General features: G+C 38.1%; 1 long non-coding RNA gene across 1 annotated transcript; it reads right to left on the bottom strand.

Moving 5' to 3' along the window:
* Positions 1-649: 649 nt before the first annotated feature.
* On the bottom strand, positions 650-13,765 carry LOC116533839. The gene is made up of 2 exons (XR_004261467.1): positions 12,173-13,765; positions 650-3,417 (listed from the first exon to the last, which is right to left on the bottom strand). It is a non-coding gene; the product is annotated as an uncharacterized LOC116533839 (long non-coding RNA).
* Positions 13,766-15,158: the final 1,393 nt, after the last annotated feature.

The raw sequence follows: 15,158 nt of genomic DNA, 5'->3' as shown, positions 1-15,158 counted from the left end.
CTGTCCTGTTGAAGCCAGCTGATGTTTAGGAAAGAATGGTAGTCATATGGTAAGGCAGGAGATACATATGCAAGCCAGACAAAGTGTTAAAATGGCAATTTACTAAAGGCTATCTATAGTTTGAGAACTGTCGTCAACTTATGACCCTCTAGTTCCTCCACTTTCTCATTTTCCAGTTTTCTAAGTTGCAAAATATTCAAGTTCCTCAAAGTTTCCTCAGGAAGATTCACCATTTCTGTCTGTGTGATTCTAATTACAACTTTGTATCTTAATATAGCCATTTCTGGAAAGCTCATGTCACATAACACAATTTTTACATGGCTCTCAAAATGTCTAATTGTAAGTTCAATATTATCAAATTCTACACAGAGATGGAAATTTTAGGCATGAACTTAAAAGGACTTTGTCACTTGAAAACTAATGAATAAATGAGGAAAGCTATGATAAACATCAAGCAGGCTCTTAAAAGAAATGTATTTTGAAAAGGCCATTATTAGTTATGATTCTTAGTCGCCAAAAACAGAATAGAACCCAAACCACAGCAAAGGCTATTTTGTTCATAGAGCTAATATTAATTTCTCACCCACCTCTACAAATTCCTACCTTTCTCTAAAAGACACACCCCTTAAATTAAGATACTAAAACATCTTTTGAGATGTTTTATTTTATTTTATTACTATAGAGATTGAGCCTCTAAGATCTGAATAAAGTGGTCACAGTTGTATGAACGGGAAGAAATTTCAAAGTAATGGAGAAATTTCCTAAGGATAAAGTCACTTCTCCAAGCAGCCATTGTCTTCACCAGTTGTGGTGCTTGGCATTCAAAGGACTATTTGGTTTAGTGGAAACATCTAGTCTTTTGCAATCTGCCATTAGAAAATGATTGTGCACTGGAAGAGTCAAGGAAGGAGTATGATTCATCATGAAGGGGCCTGTGAAAGAATCTGTCTCTTTAGGCATGAAGAGTTAAATAACGATGAGTCTTAGAAATGAAGTGACTGTTCTGGTGCCAAATGTTGTACATCTCCAGAATTAACCCAACATGTTGAAGCAAATTTACCAGGAGCACCTTTTGTGAAAATGAACATAGCATTTAGTATTCATTTACTGTACAACTTCACTACATTTCAGTATTCATTTACTGTACAACTTTCCATTGTACATTTCAGGATTCATGTACTGTTACAATTTATCTAATCATAGCTGTAACCTAGAACTCCTGGGCTCAAGCAATCCTCCTGCCTCAGCCTTCTGAGTAGCTGGGATTACAGGCACTTGCCATCACATTCAGCTCAAATTAACTTTCCGTCTCCTTAAAAGTATATTGTAAGGGTTAAGCGAGATGAGGAATGGAAAGCATTCTGAAATGTAAAAATACACATTGACTTTGGCCTGGACTCAGACACTCCTTAAACGCTGCTTACATACACACCTACCTGCACCTAAATGCCGAATCACTACTGAAGGCAGCCTAAAATGGCTAAGAAGGAGCGGGGGAAGCTGGATCACCTCAAAACAGAGTCTACCAATTAATAAAGTGCTGACTGTGAATCTATGCTCAACTGTGCACAAATGGAATTATTGCCACATTTATGTTCCCAACCCACAGGAGCCAAAAGTAAATCTCCCCATTTGTAGGTACTGCCTGGTAATTTAGTGATACATTACTTTAATCTATGGCTGTGAATGGGGAGGCGAAAACATCTAACTTCTCTGAGACTCAGTTTTCTCCACACAAAGTTATGGAGAAAATGCCTTAAGGTTCCTTCCTAACTCTAACATCTTGAGTTTTGAAAACTGATGGAAAAAGAGGTCAGAATTGATGGACTAACTAGTTCATGTCCCAGGCACCAGGCCAGACATGTTGCCTCTCCATTGTCTCCTCATAATGAAAATAACTTCAGTTCAGTTAAGGCCAATGCAGCCTTAATGCACTGCTGGTTTGTAAATCAGTCTCTCGCCCCAACTCAAGAGCAGCTGATTCTATTTCTGTCTGATTTTCTTTGCCAAAACTCAGCCCCCAGTTTGTTTGGTTTTAATAAATTTATTCTGTTGTTACGGACATTGTGTAAAATGGAAAAAACAAGTCTAGACTGGTTTTAGTTCAGGAAGTTAGGGCAGGGTCTCTTTATTAAAAACAAACATGCTCCTGCTTGCTTCCTTTTCACTCTTTTCTCACAAATCTGTTCCGAAAAGCCCTTGGAATCCAGGATTACAACATGTAATAATTGCCCCAGATATCTGTACTACACCTGACCCCGTCCTGAATAATAAAGCTGAGAATACAGGAAGTTCTTAAAGGCACAACACAAGCTGTATGTGACAAAAAACTGATGACCTGATAATTACCCTGATAGGATCTTTTGGTTTCCTATAATAAAAGTTGGCACAATTATGCCAACGAATGAGACACACTTTTCTACTGAATCTTGCATTCCTTGATTTTTTGGCATCACTACCTTTCTAATTTTAATTAAAGACGGCGGCCTTCTTTAATTAACCCTTCCCATCCCATAGAAACAGGAAAGTTTCGTTATTCCCCTCGCAGGACATGCGATGGGGGTGTGGCTCGCTTCTTCAGTGTCCCGCTGCTCAAACCTCTAGGGAAGCATCAGACGGGCAGGTTGCGGGGCTCCAACCCCATGGCAGTGTCTAGGGGTGAAAGTTTACAGCTCTTGAAGCCCCAGTGGGCGTGTGTTCGAGTGCTCTTTTAGTATAACCATCCGTAGTCGGCTTCCATTAGTCAGCTCAATTAGACCCTCTACCTTCTCACAAGGACAGAGCGCTTTCTGTATCCCAGGTTCTTGCCTTGGTGTATGAAAGGAATCAGATCAAACCTAGGCTCGGAGAATGAGTCCAAGGTTTTATTGAGTGGAAGTAGGTTTCAGCAGATGGGAGAGCCAGAAGGGAGATGGTTTTCCCCTGGATTCAGGGGATCAGCGGCCTGGGCTCTGCTCCAACTGTCCCAGCCAAATTCTGCATAGTTCTGCTTCTGCCGTTGTGGCCTGCAGATGGGCCAGTGCCTGTCAGTGTGTTCTTCTCCACGTCCAGCTGTCTTTGGGTCTGCCTGCGAGGGTCTTGGGGATTTTTATAGGCACAGGATGGGGGCGTGGCAGGCCAGAGTGGTCTTGGGAAATGCAGCAGCTGTTGGACAGGAAATGCCTGTCCCCACCTAGGTCCATGGGGGTGGAGCCCTGGCCAGGGACCACGCCCTCCTCTACCCAGCACTTCCGTATTACCAATAAGGTATTTGATGCTGTAACTCAATCCAGAGTGGAGTTTGTTTTTACCCCTTGTCTTTTCGCCTTTGGCATTTTCATTTTTCTGGTGGGTCTGCCTCTTTCTTTTCTTCTCAGGGGAGGTTGTGAAGTGCCATTAAAACATAAAAGTTTCTGATTAGTGAAGGACACAAGTGGCCTGCAAGAAGAAATACATTAATGAATATTTATTGTTCTTCTGCAAACACTTGGAAGGACATAGTGTGTTAGTTAAGTGCAAAGGCTCTGATTTAGTAACCGTGTGAACCTTCACAAGCCTCCTCATTTCTCTGTGCTTCAGTTTCTGCAATGTAGAGCGCAAACAGTAGCAGAACTAACCTTATAGCCTTATTGTGAAGATTTAAGTAAACAGCTCAAGTTAAGCACTAGGAAAGTGACTTGGTACGGAGTAAGCGCCAGTTATTACACTCGAGGAACATCCCAAAGTGCTCAGAGGTCAGACTTCTCAAGCTATGTTTTTTCTTTGTTTCTGGTCTGTGCTAAGGCACTAGTTATTCATTCTACCTAGAATATACTTCCCACCTTCCCTCACTGACAGCCTGTCATCAGTCATCAAATGGGTCTCTCTGGAACCTTCCTTATGCTCCTGAGCTCCCCTAACACATGGTAATACACCTGACTAATACATAATTAATCACATCTTATTACTACCATTAATTTCTATATTTGTCTACTTTTTAAAAAAAAAACATGTAACACATATTGGGAATTCAATATATAGTTTAAATATCTGTAAGTTGCATCCAAATGCTAGCTCCCAATCGTTTCTTTCCACCACTCTGCTCATGCTGATCTGAAAATGTGTGAACACATGACAGTACCCAGCCAGAAAGCACAGAGCTATCTGGGGCATGAGGAAGGCCTTTGAGCACAGAGCTGGGGGACGGCAAGTGGGGATTTGAGCCTCAGGAACAGAACTGAGCAATTCAGGAGACTCCACAGAGTTTATCTTTTCAGTTTCAAAACTTAGTTTACTTACCTTCAAGAATGAATTTGTCATAACCTATTGGTTTTCTCCCCTGACAAAGTGTGTGTGTGTGTGTGTGTGTGTGTGTGTGTTTCCCTAGGAAACAACCCTACCTGGAAAGGTTTCTGTGAATATCAGAAATAGTATAGGTAATTAGGCATTTAATAAATAGTAGATATTCTCATTGTTATTAGCCTAACCAAGTATATACAAATAGGCACCCTCTGGGCAAATTAACTTTTTGGAATTTAGCTAGTTAACTAAAGAACCTTTGGGAAATTGTAAGCTTAGGTTAGACCAAGGCATTTACGTATATAAGTAAATAATATAAGAATATAAATTTTTTTAATAAATGAATGCTTTCATAATAAGAATATAATAATGGATAAGAAATGAATAACGAACAGGACCAGGAATTAAAAAGGCAAAAGAGAAGACAGATAGCAAAAACAAAGAGAGAAGCTAAAGCTTTTTTCCCTTGTGAAATGACAGGGCACAAAATAATGGTTTCAATAACTCCCTCTCTCTCTATCTCTTTCCCCTCCTTTTACTGGCTCCTAGCTAGTCTGGCTCTGGGGATGATCACAGAAGCCCTAGGACGTAAAGAACATAAACTGTGTGACCAACAATTTAGATTAATCAAATCAACACATATTTAAGGCAGTGTGGAGTCATGGAGAGAGCTCAGATCTGAGATCTGATTGCAACCCCAGCATTTATTGGTTCTGTCTCTGGGCAGATTAGCCTTTCTAAGCCTAAAACGGAAATAACATCCATATCTGGAAAGGTTTCTGTGAATATTAGAAATAGTATATAGGTAAAGTGATTATGCATTTAATAAATAATAGATATTCTCATTGTTATTGGCCTGACCAAGTATATAAAGCAATGCAAATAAAACATGGTTCCTAACTTTGAGCAAGTGCATAGCAATAAACATGTGATGCATTAAATTTAAAAATATGACTAAAACACCTTAGGTAACTGTTTCCTGAAAATGCATCCGAAATTTTTCAAAAGCAAAAGAAGAGAAAAATTCTTTAAACTTTCTGGGGGAAGGGGGCAAAATGCTTAAAACATATAAAAGGTTACAAAATTTGCCTCCTAAAACAAACACGCTATAATGACTTGGCATTTTATTAGAAAATAGATTTTTACCCAGATATTTCTCAGGCTAACTAAACATTATATCAGTGGTCACGTGTCCACAGAAAACAGAATTGATACTGGCAGGAAAGGTGGGAAAAGGCATTCCAAAAGAATGGAGTGGTGTAACACAAAGGGACCCAGGTGTCTGAAATGATCCTGAGCTTTTAATCACATTCCCCACAGCTGCCCAGCCCCGCTGGAAGAAACTCCTGACACCCTTGTTTATTCAGAGCTATGTTTTGGACATTTTTCCATTTTCCTATAACCTTGCACTAGGTCTAGAGGCCTATTACTGATCTCAGCTCTCATCTTCCTGCCACATTTCCCATCTACAGTCTCACACTCTGAGATCCAACATATAATGTTGTTTTCATGGTTCAGTCCCTTGGTTCCCTTTCTTGATAACAATTTTAAGTTGCCTCTTACATTGTATCTGTTTCTGGTCCCTCCAGAGAACTAAGCCTGATCCCATGAGACTATTGGTACTAGGGTTCATGTTGAATCCATGGTCCCTAAAGAGAGAATGGAAAAAGACACAGAAAATACAACATATTTGTAAATTAATTTGCCCAAAGCAGAGTATTTGGGAAGTTGAGTGGTTAAAAACATTGGCAAGATTTTTTGCGAAATTACAGAGTTCTTTCCACATTGCTGCTCTCATGAAATACTTCGTGTTTGCCAAATTATATTAGCTGAGAAGGCCCATGGCCCACCAAAGGCTAAGTGACAGCCTGAAGCTGTGGATCTGAGGTTATGCCAGGTGACTGAACTGCCTATGTAGCCAAAGTCAGCCTCCAGGGTGAAAAGGGCTTTCTGTTGTCTGCTTAAATAGGAGTACAAAAGTATTTATGACTACAGTCATGTTTCTGACAACAAACCCAATTATAAGCAAACATTAAGGAAATGATTTAGTAATGCTTTTTGTGTGACTTGGTCAAACAGCAAATATGTATTGATCGCCTACTCTGTGCAAATCAACCCAATGGACTTATGTGGTTTAAACTCTCTCTATATAACTCAATTTTGTTGATATTGTGCAATATATTGTTTGGTCTTACTACTGTTACTAATGAAAGAGTCAAAAGAGAATAAGCAAAGAGAAATAATGTTCATTTGCTCCTAAAGACTCATTTCTTTCATCTATCCCTAAGTACAAAACAGTTGGTTCTATGGTGGAAGTAGGTGGGACCCATCTAGGGAAAACGGTCCTGCCATTATTTTGAAAAAATAAATCTAAGTGTTTTATTTGCATGGGCTGATGACTCTCAAATTTATATTTCCAATTAAGATTAAACACAGAACTCCTCCTGCTTACTCTGTCTTTCTATCTAGATATCACAAAAACATCTCAACTCATTATACCAGCTTATATTTCTCCCTACAAACTGTGAACTGCTCTAGATTAGCATCAGCTGTGCAATCTGGAACAAAGGACTCATGCTTGACACCAGACCTTTACCTCTGCATTTGTTGGTTCACCACTACCTTCTAAAGAATTTCCATATCCCTCTTCCTCTTTCTTCCTCTCCCACTTCGTTTTGGTTTAAGCCATTATCACCTCTCACCTGAGCTGCTACAATGCCCAAATCCTAGCTGATCTCCCTGCATTAACTCTTACCACCCTCTAATCTCTTCTCCACAGTGCTGCCAGATTCATTTATGAAAAAACACAATCTGATTATGCCGCTCCTCTCCTTCTGAAAGTTCTTAATCATTTCCAGTCACTTTAAGATCTTTTTAAAAAATCATTTATTTTGCATTTTTACATGGACCTGCCTGAATCCCCTGCCTCATCTTGTGTCTTTCAATACTTCAAGCCTTATTCCACCTTACAACTTATATAATAACCGTTCCTTCAGGCTGGAAGACGTTTTTTCTTTCTGGTCTTCTCCTTTTATCCAGTTAACTCTCATTTATACTTCAAATTGCAGATCAAACATCCTTTTTAAGAAAATTTTTTTCTAACCCCCTAAACTAAGTCTGGATCCTCCACCATGAACTTTCCTAATTCTCTGTTCTTTTCCTTCGTTAACTTTAACAAAGTTCATAATCACACATTTTTATGATTATCTCATTCCACAAAACTGTGTGTCCCAGCAGGGTAGAGATCTACCCTCTTGTTCATTAGCACAGCACAGCACACAAATGAATATCTATTAGGGGTGGGCAGGGTGAGCTGATCCAGACAAACATCTTAATAATAATAACAAGTGAACTGAAGATTATGTGGAATCAGTGCAGACCCTCAAAGTAATTCCTCTAATGTTTCTGCTTCCTCTTAGCATCTGCCACTACCTCATATGGAATTATTTACTTATTTTACTAGTTTAGTGTTTGTCTCCTCTATCAAGCTGATCTCAGATTTTTGAAACAGCATTTGAAGAAATGAGAAAATCATGAAAAAGAATCTTCAAAGTATGAAGAAAATCAAGTTTCGAACTAAAATTGTATTTCTAAGTAAACTGTCATTTCAGAGGAAGGACAAAGTCAGTCTATTTTTAGACAACTCGTGATTGCTTACCACTCACAAACCCCTGTTGATAGAAGCTTTACTTCAGAAAATTGTACAACAATAGAAAAAAATGGAATGCAAAGAGATTGTAAGCATTCATGTAAATCAAACCACACAATGACTGTATAAAGTATGAAGGATAACAGTGAGTAATTATGGGAGTGCTTTAATTGTCATTAAAACATTTAAACTTTCTTCTTTTGCTCAAGAGATATGTAGAAGTATTGATTAATTTTTTATTGTGTTAAGAAAATATAGATGTTAATAATTCTAAGCTTGGTGTGGTGGTATTCACCTGTTATCCCAGTACTCAGGAGGCTAAGGTGGGAGGATCCCTTGAGGCCAGGATTGCAAAGCTGCAGTGAGCTATGATCATAATATTTAATATGAAACAATTTTTGATATATTTTCAAAATTTAAAGATTTCTATTTTATATAAACTGTACTAGATAATAGAAAAAAGAAGAAATCCTTTGCAACTCATAAGACTAGCATAATTTTTCTATCAAAATAGGCCAAGAATAGTATAATAAAAGAAATTTATTTTAAAACTTGCCGTATCTTTTATCTTAAATGTTTCTCTTGGAGACCGCCCCACCTAAATGGTGAGTTTGAGCCATTTACATTAATTAGAATTGCCACTATATTAGAACTACTTTCTACTTTTTACATAAATGATTAAAGTTTTCTCATGTGCTTATAATTATTTGTTTACAAGACTTTCTATCCGTCTCTAAAGTAAAATTTTCTTAAGGAAAGATATCAGCTCTAACAGTATGGCATACAATAGACAGTCTATGTTTGTAGAATAAATGAGCAAATGAATAAAATATTACGCTTATACTCAGAAATTCCCATCACTGATACGTTAACTCGTTTTTATAAATTCAGTTTAGCAAATAACTATTAAGTGCTTACTATTTGCCAGGCAATGTAGCATGTGTTATATTGGAATACAATTATGAGTTGAACATAATCTTCACTAATTAGATATCTATAATCTAATATAACTGACATATACACAAACATATAGATATGCACACAGAGAACTATTCTAAGTCAGGTAAAGTCCAAGGCATGAAAGCCCCTAGTGTCCCTTTGGACAAAATCAGTTGACACCTCTGAGCCTCCATTTCCCCATAAGAACTTTGTAAAAATAAATTATATTATTTATATCAAGATAATAGTTTAAACCATATTTTATATTTATGTGCTTGTGTGAATTTTTATTATGGATTTGCTCAGTTGTTTGCAAATGTTTTATTCCTGGTCCTCTTCAAAGATGCCTATATGAGTAATAGAAATTGCCTTCTTTTATGCATGTATTTTATTTTTAAAATATTGGTGCATGATATTAGGAAATTTTTTTCCTTTAAGGCATCATTTAGGCCCTAGATAGTTTAAATAATATGCTGTGGCCTATATAAATTTATTTAGAGAATCACTGAAGTGTTTTAATATCTTTTTATTTCTTGGTCTTTTCTTTCAGGACACTTGAAACACCTTAGGGTTCTTTACCGTGTGTTCGAGCAATTAATTCTAATCTTACACCACATGGGAACCATTTCTACCAGTCAGCCTTGCCAAACCTATTCATGGCAGCCTATGCTGTTGCTATCTTTTTGTGCAACAGAAAGACACTCTGGCAAGATGAGCAGTGAGTCAGATATTTTACTTATCTTTAAACCTACACAGGAAAATCCCAGCCAGATAAACTGTGTCTGGCCCTAGAAGGGGTGAGTCCAGCTATGAAGCACAATTTAGAGATCAAATGTAGGCACTGAGAAATCCAAGCAAAATTGCCAGATTAGCTAAGGTCAAAACTGACCTCCGGTTGTTCCAGGAACATTTTTTTTTTTTTGCACTATTGTGCATTTGATTTATTTCTGGCAACAAAATACTAAGTGTTGAAACACTGCTGTTCTCGAGAGTCCATGGTATAGAGATCAGCCAGTATTTGTAGCAGAGTTCGTAGTCCTTCCCAAGAATCACTGGCTTTGAAACACATATCCCCAGAAATCCTCTACCTCTTGCTGCTGACCTTGTGAGAAAGATCATATGGCATCGTCATCTGAGGATGAGAACAAAGTACTGAAATGTATTCCAACAAATACAGCATGATTTCTCGGAAAACGAAAAATGATACAAAATTTTCTTCCTTTCAGCTATTTGATAAATGTTCTGCAAACATATAAAGTTTTCAGAGACAAATCTTGGAATAGCTATACTCTTTTTCACAAATTAACTTTTTGTTTATTACTTATAGATAATACAGTCATATTTTTCCTTTTCAAACTAAAATTTGTGCTTAGTTTTAAGCAATCTGGCCTAGATAAGAGGCTTGTTTTGATGGACCACAAAAAAATGGAGAAAACAAAGAAATAAAACACTACTTAATAAATATTAGTTATTCCTATTACTGTAATGAAAAAGTTATGAAATCATTTAATTCTATCCCTTGGCAATCTTTCAAATATTCTTGTTTTCATTTACTTTTAATATTTATAGCTTGTTTGGTGCTATAACTGGGGTCAGCTTCTTTACACAATTTTACATGGCATGCACAAGTCCACTCCAGTAAATCAACATGTGAAAACACAGATGCAAAGAAAAACATGCAAGGGGACATTTTATGTCCTTTATATCCAAACACAGTAAGGGAATTTTCTTATTTTGTCCTTCCAGAGGAATTCTTGCTATTCAAGTCATTTCACTAAGATTTTTCTTTAAAAAGAGTAAAGTTTTACATGTATTTATGTCATAATTTAATTTTATGACAGTATCTGGAAACTTCTCAGGAATATTGCTATTTCATAAAAAGAATAATCATTTAATTTATTAGTTGGATTGCTGCGTAAGTCAAAGGTAACAAATAATAGTGAAATAGCATTTTTCTTTTATTTGACATATAATGTAGTTATTTAGTATTTCAAATTACAGCAATTTCGTGTCTTCACGAAAGGCAAAGATGTTTCAGTTAAAGTTCTTAGACAGCTATAGTGGATTGTTAAAGGTAACTTCATCGCGCTTTTGTGGTGTCGAAACACTGCACTGGGTTGGCAGGATCAGCTCAGTTCAAGAAACACAAATCAGCACTTACTGTGTGCCAGATGATGTGTAAGAAATAGAGAATACTAAGATGAAAAAGATACAATCTCTGACATCCCTTGTGGAGCTTAAAATTAGGTATTGAAATCCAGTAAGATCGATGAAAAAGTATCATGACTAGTATGAGAAAACTGGGGTATCTAACTGTAAATGCAATTCAGCAAGAGAATTCCTTGTTCTTTCAGCAAGAAGTCTTTCTAGAGATGACAGTTTCCTAGACAATGAGTCGTAATCCTTTGGGTAAATGGGTATGGGGTGAGGAAGAAGAGGAGACATGAATAGCTGGGAGGAGTGTGTGCACAAGATGGGGCACAGAAATGCCTATAATTAAAAAAAAAAAAAAAGAAAGCATGTACTAGTAAAGAGATAAAAGTGCTAAGGGAGTTTTTGAAGGAAGGAAAAATAACACTTGGTTGAGAAGCTTAAGCAAGACATCATGTAGCCGGTGGTATTTGAGCTAAGCCTTAAAAGATACCCAATGTTCCTATGGACAGAGACAGGGAAGCAGAAAAAGAGGATACCATGAAATGAGCAAACGTGTGATAGCAAACAGTGAAGGATGTGTCAGGAACAAGTTTCTCAGTTTGGCTAGAGGATTGGTTACATGAAAGGAAATAGTGAACAAATTAATGGGAAAGACAACTAGACAGTAACAATGAACGAACACCTACTGCATCACATACACCTGCTGGGTATTTTACAAAGACTTTCCCATTAAATATTTACAACAATTTACAAAAGAATTATCACTCACTGTTACGGTGAAAAACATGACTTATTCAGGGTCCCATAATTAGTTAGACACTATCATAAGAAGAATAGCTACTTTCATGGAATGTTTACTATATGCCAGCACTGTGCTAGCCAGGTCCTCACATGAATTACCTCATTTAATCCTCACTACAATTCTATAACCGACTTTCAATTATCACCCACATTCTATTAGATGAAGAAAATGAGGATTTGAAAGACAGCAGAGATCATTCAGTGACAAATGGAGTGGGATTCACGTGTTCTTTTCCATTCTCTCATTTTGACACCAGAGAATTTAGGATGCCTGTGAGAAGGATGTCAGCTTAATTCAGTAAGCACTGAGAAGCTGTTGTGTGTTTTAATGAAAGATGAGTAGGAGCCAGAGGATAAGCTCAAGGAACTCACCATCTGGTGGAGGAGCAAGACAAACAAGCGTTCATGTCGGACTCTCATCCTTCCTAATCCCACACCCCAGCCCATATCCATTCATCTGCCCTCCTATTGCTATCCCAAAACAGAGTAAGACCAAAAATTACATCTTGTTCCCTTCAACTTATTGTCTCTTCCTTTTGATTCTACTCTTTTCCCTACTGGTTTATGGCTTACCAAAAGACAAAGAGCCCCAGTGAAAACTCCTTTCATCCTCTCAACAAAATAAAAGTCTCTTTCAAAATTCCATAAATGGCATGAAAAAAATAATGTAGGATTATGAGAAAACAGGAAACACAAAGAATGATAGATTAGAAGAATTGGAGTCAGAGCAAAGTCCCCGAGATTCAGACAAGTTCTGGTTACAGGACCCCTTAAATAAACTCCAGCAGGTAGGGCTGAAATAGATTTCCAGAGTCAGCGCAGCCAATATCTCGCTGCATTTTTTTCCCATCACAATCTTATCAAGGAGAAATCAGATGTGGAAACAATCTCTTATTCCACAGCCTGTTCACTTCTTAGCTTAATCAGCAAAGGTATTTCCTGTGCTGTGCTCTCTCTCATGTTAACCTGTAAATTTTTCTTTTGTGTCCTGTCTAAACTTCCTTTTCTGAATTTCATCCCACTTCCATGGTTTGCAAGGACTAGGCAATGAGACAAAGGAGAAGGAGTTGCTGAGTTGCTGAACCCTTCCACAAGGAGGAAGGTTTTCTCGTACCGACCAAATCCTAGCTGAAAAGATTGACTTTCTTCTAAGGATTTCAAAGCACATCAGCATCCAACTCGAATGAATGAAGATATTTGACTACAACTGGGAAACAACAGCAGACCGGGCCTATTGGCAGCCAGTTATTTGAATGAAGCTTTTAAAAGGCATCTTGCTAGTGGTTTGTCAGCTGAGGGGGCGGACATCCAAATACCAATCAGCCCTAGAAACACTTACAAAATTGCATTAAGAACAAAGTGTTCCTTCACACACTGAATTATATAATTTCTCTATCGTGTTTATTCATTTCAAGGATGAAATAATTTAGAAGCACAAAATGATACAGGTCTCTTCCAACTCTTCTGTTTAAACAGGCAATTGCTCAGCAGTCACGCAGCCATTGGGTGGCAGTGTCAGAACTACACTGAGCTTCAGCCAGTTCCCCAGTTCCCACTGGGCAAGGCCTTGCTGATTCAGTCCCTTCCACGTTTTGCATTCTCTCCTCTGCTTTGGTTTTCAGCAATCTGTTCCCTCACTACTGGGAAAAATGGAAGTAACACTAGACCAGTGTAGTTGAACCCATCTTTTGAAATAATATTGTGTGTGTGTGCGCTTCATGGCATTCCATGTAGGCCATTAAGCTAGGAGTTCTGCAGGTATCACCTTATTTAATTCATCTAACAGTCCTCTGAGTTAGAATCCTCTAACATTTAGTGAGCACCTCCTATGTTGCAGACACTTATAAGCTGTACCTGTGTCACTGAGGCTCAGGAGTTTAAACAGCATGTCAAATGCTACACAAAGAATAAGCAGCAGAGGCCAGGCACAGTGGCTCATGCCTGTAATCCCAGTACTTTCGGAGGCCAAGGCACACAGATCATTTGAGGCCAGGAGCTCAAGACCAGCCTGGCCAACATGGTGAAACTCTGTCTCTACTAAAAATACAAAAAATTAGCCAGGCAGGGTGCCATGTACCTGTAGTCCCAGCTACTCAGGAGGCTGAAGCGGAATAACCTGAACCCAGGAGGTGGAGGTTGCAGTCAGCCAAGAATGTGCCACTGCCCTCCAGCCTGGGTGATAGAGCAAGACTCCATCTCAAAAGAAAAAACAAAAGGAATAAGCAGCAGAGATAGAAGTCAAATCCAGCTTTGTTATCCTGAAAACTACATCCTTTGGCCAGCTTCTACAGAGCCTGTCTTCAGAGTCCTGTCAAGGTTATGTGATGATTGTTTGTTGAGTAGCTACCAAAAGTATGGAGAGAATACCTAGATGAAGTGAAGCTGGGGAATGCTCACTCCCCTCCGCCATCTGCTTTTTGTTTTTGTTATTGTTTTGAGAGAACAACAGAACAGATGAAATGGATACAGGCTGGAATATGAAGAAACGTGTTAGATTTGACTCATACAGCTACCAGATATTCCTCTAGTTAATTTATTACCTAAACTTAATATCACCCTAAGAAAGATTTAATTCTCCACTTCAAGGAAGTACCCTTAGGTTAGACATGGGGTCCATTCAGATACATACCTCTGACTGAAGGATTTCAAAGAGCGTATTTTCATTTCTCATGTCAACTTTAAAAATTATCATCGACTATTTTTAACTTCATTTGGTAACGAATGTTATATTTACTTAATTTTTAAAAATTATTCTCTGTTGTTTAAAGCATTATTTCTATCTTCCCTAAAACTTCTTATAACTCATTCCAGTGCTATCAAGTTATCAGGTACCATGATTTGGCGGATTAAGCTGTCGTCCTCTCTACTGCTGCACGTCTTCGCTAGTGATAAACATAATCCCACGCTGCTTCCATCTCACTTCTAGAGATATCATGTGATTGTTCTCATACCCCCTCTCCCCACCAATCCTACCTTTAGGATCCTGTTTCTGCCAGTCACCAATATCCCCTGCAATTCCTGCAAGTTACGTGGCTCCATTTCTTAGGGTTGTAAATGTCGTGAATATAAAAAGGAGTATTTTTATTCTGGTGATTTGGAATAATGAATAAGGAGATTATGAGTATAGGACAGACTGTGGGATGACAGTAGGATAGATTAAAAAGGGGCCTTCCTTTCCAGCTGAGACCATGGTACTGAAGGAGAAATTCTTGGACTCTGTCTTCATCATACCTCATCTGGAAAAGGCAGCCAAAGACATCTTCATCTTTAGTCGAGACAGAAGACGTAGAACCTGCTCTCTATTTTGCTTTGAGTTGGTGGAGCATTTTATAAATTAAGCTGAGATTTCCACTTTTCT

Source organism: Sapajus apella, unplaced genomic scaffold, assembly GCF_009761245.1.
Source record: "Sapajus apella isolate SASKATOON/1434 unplaced genomic scaffold, GSC_monkey_1.0 scaffold84, whole genome shotgun sequence".
NCBI classification, from domain to species: Eukaryota; Metazoa; Chordata; class Mammalia; order Primates; family Cebidae; genus Sapajus; species Sapajus apella.
This window is presented reverse-complemented; position numbering and strand designations above follow the sequence as displayed.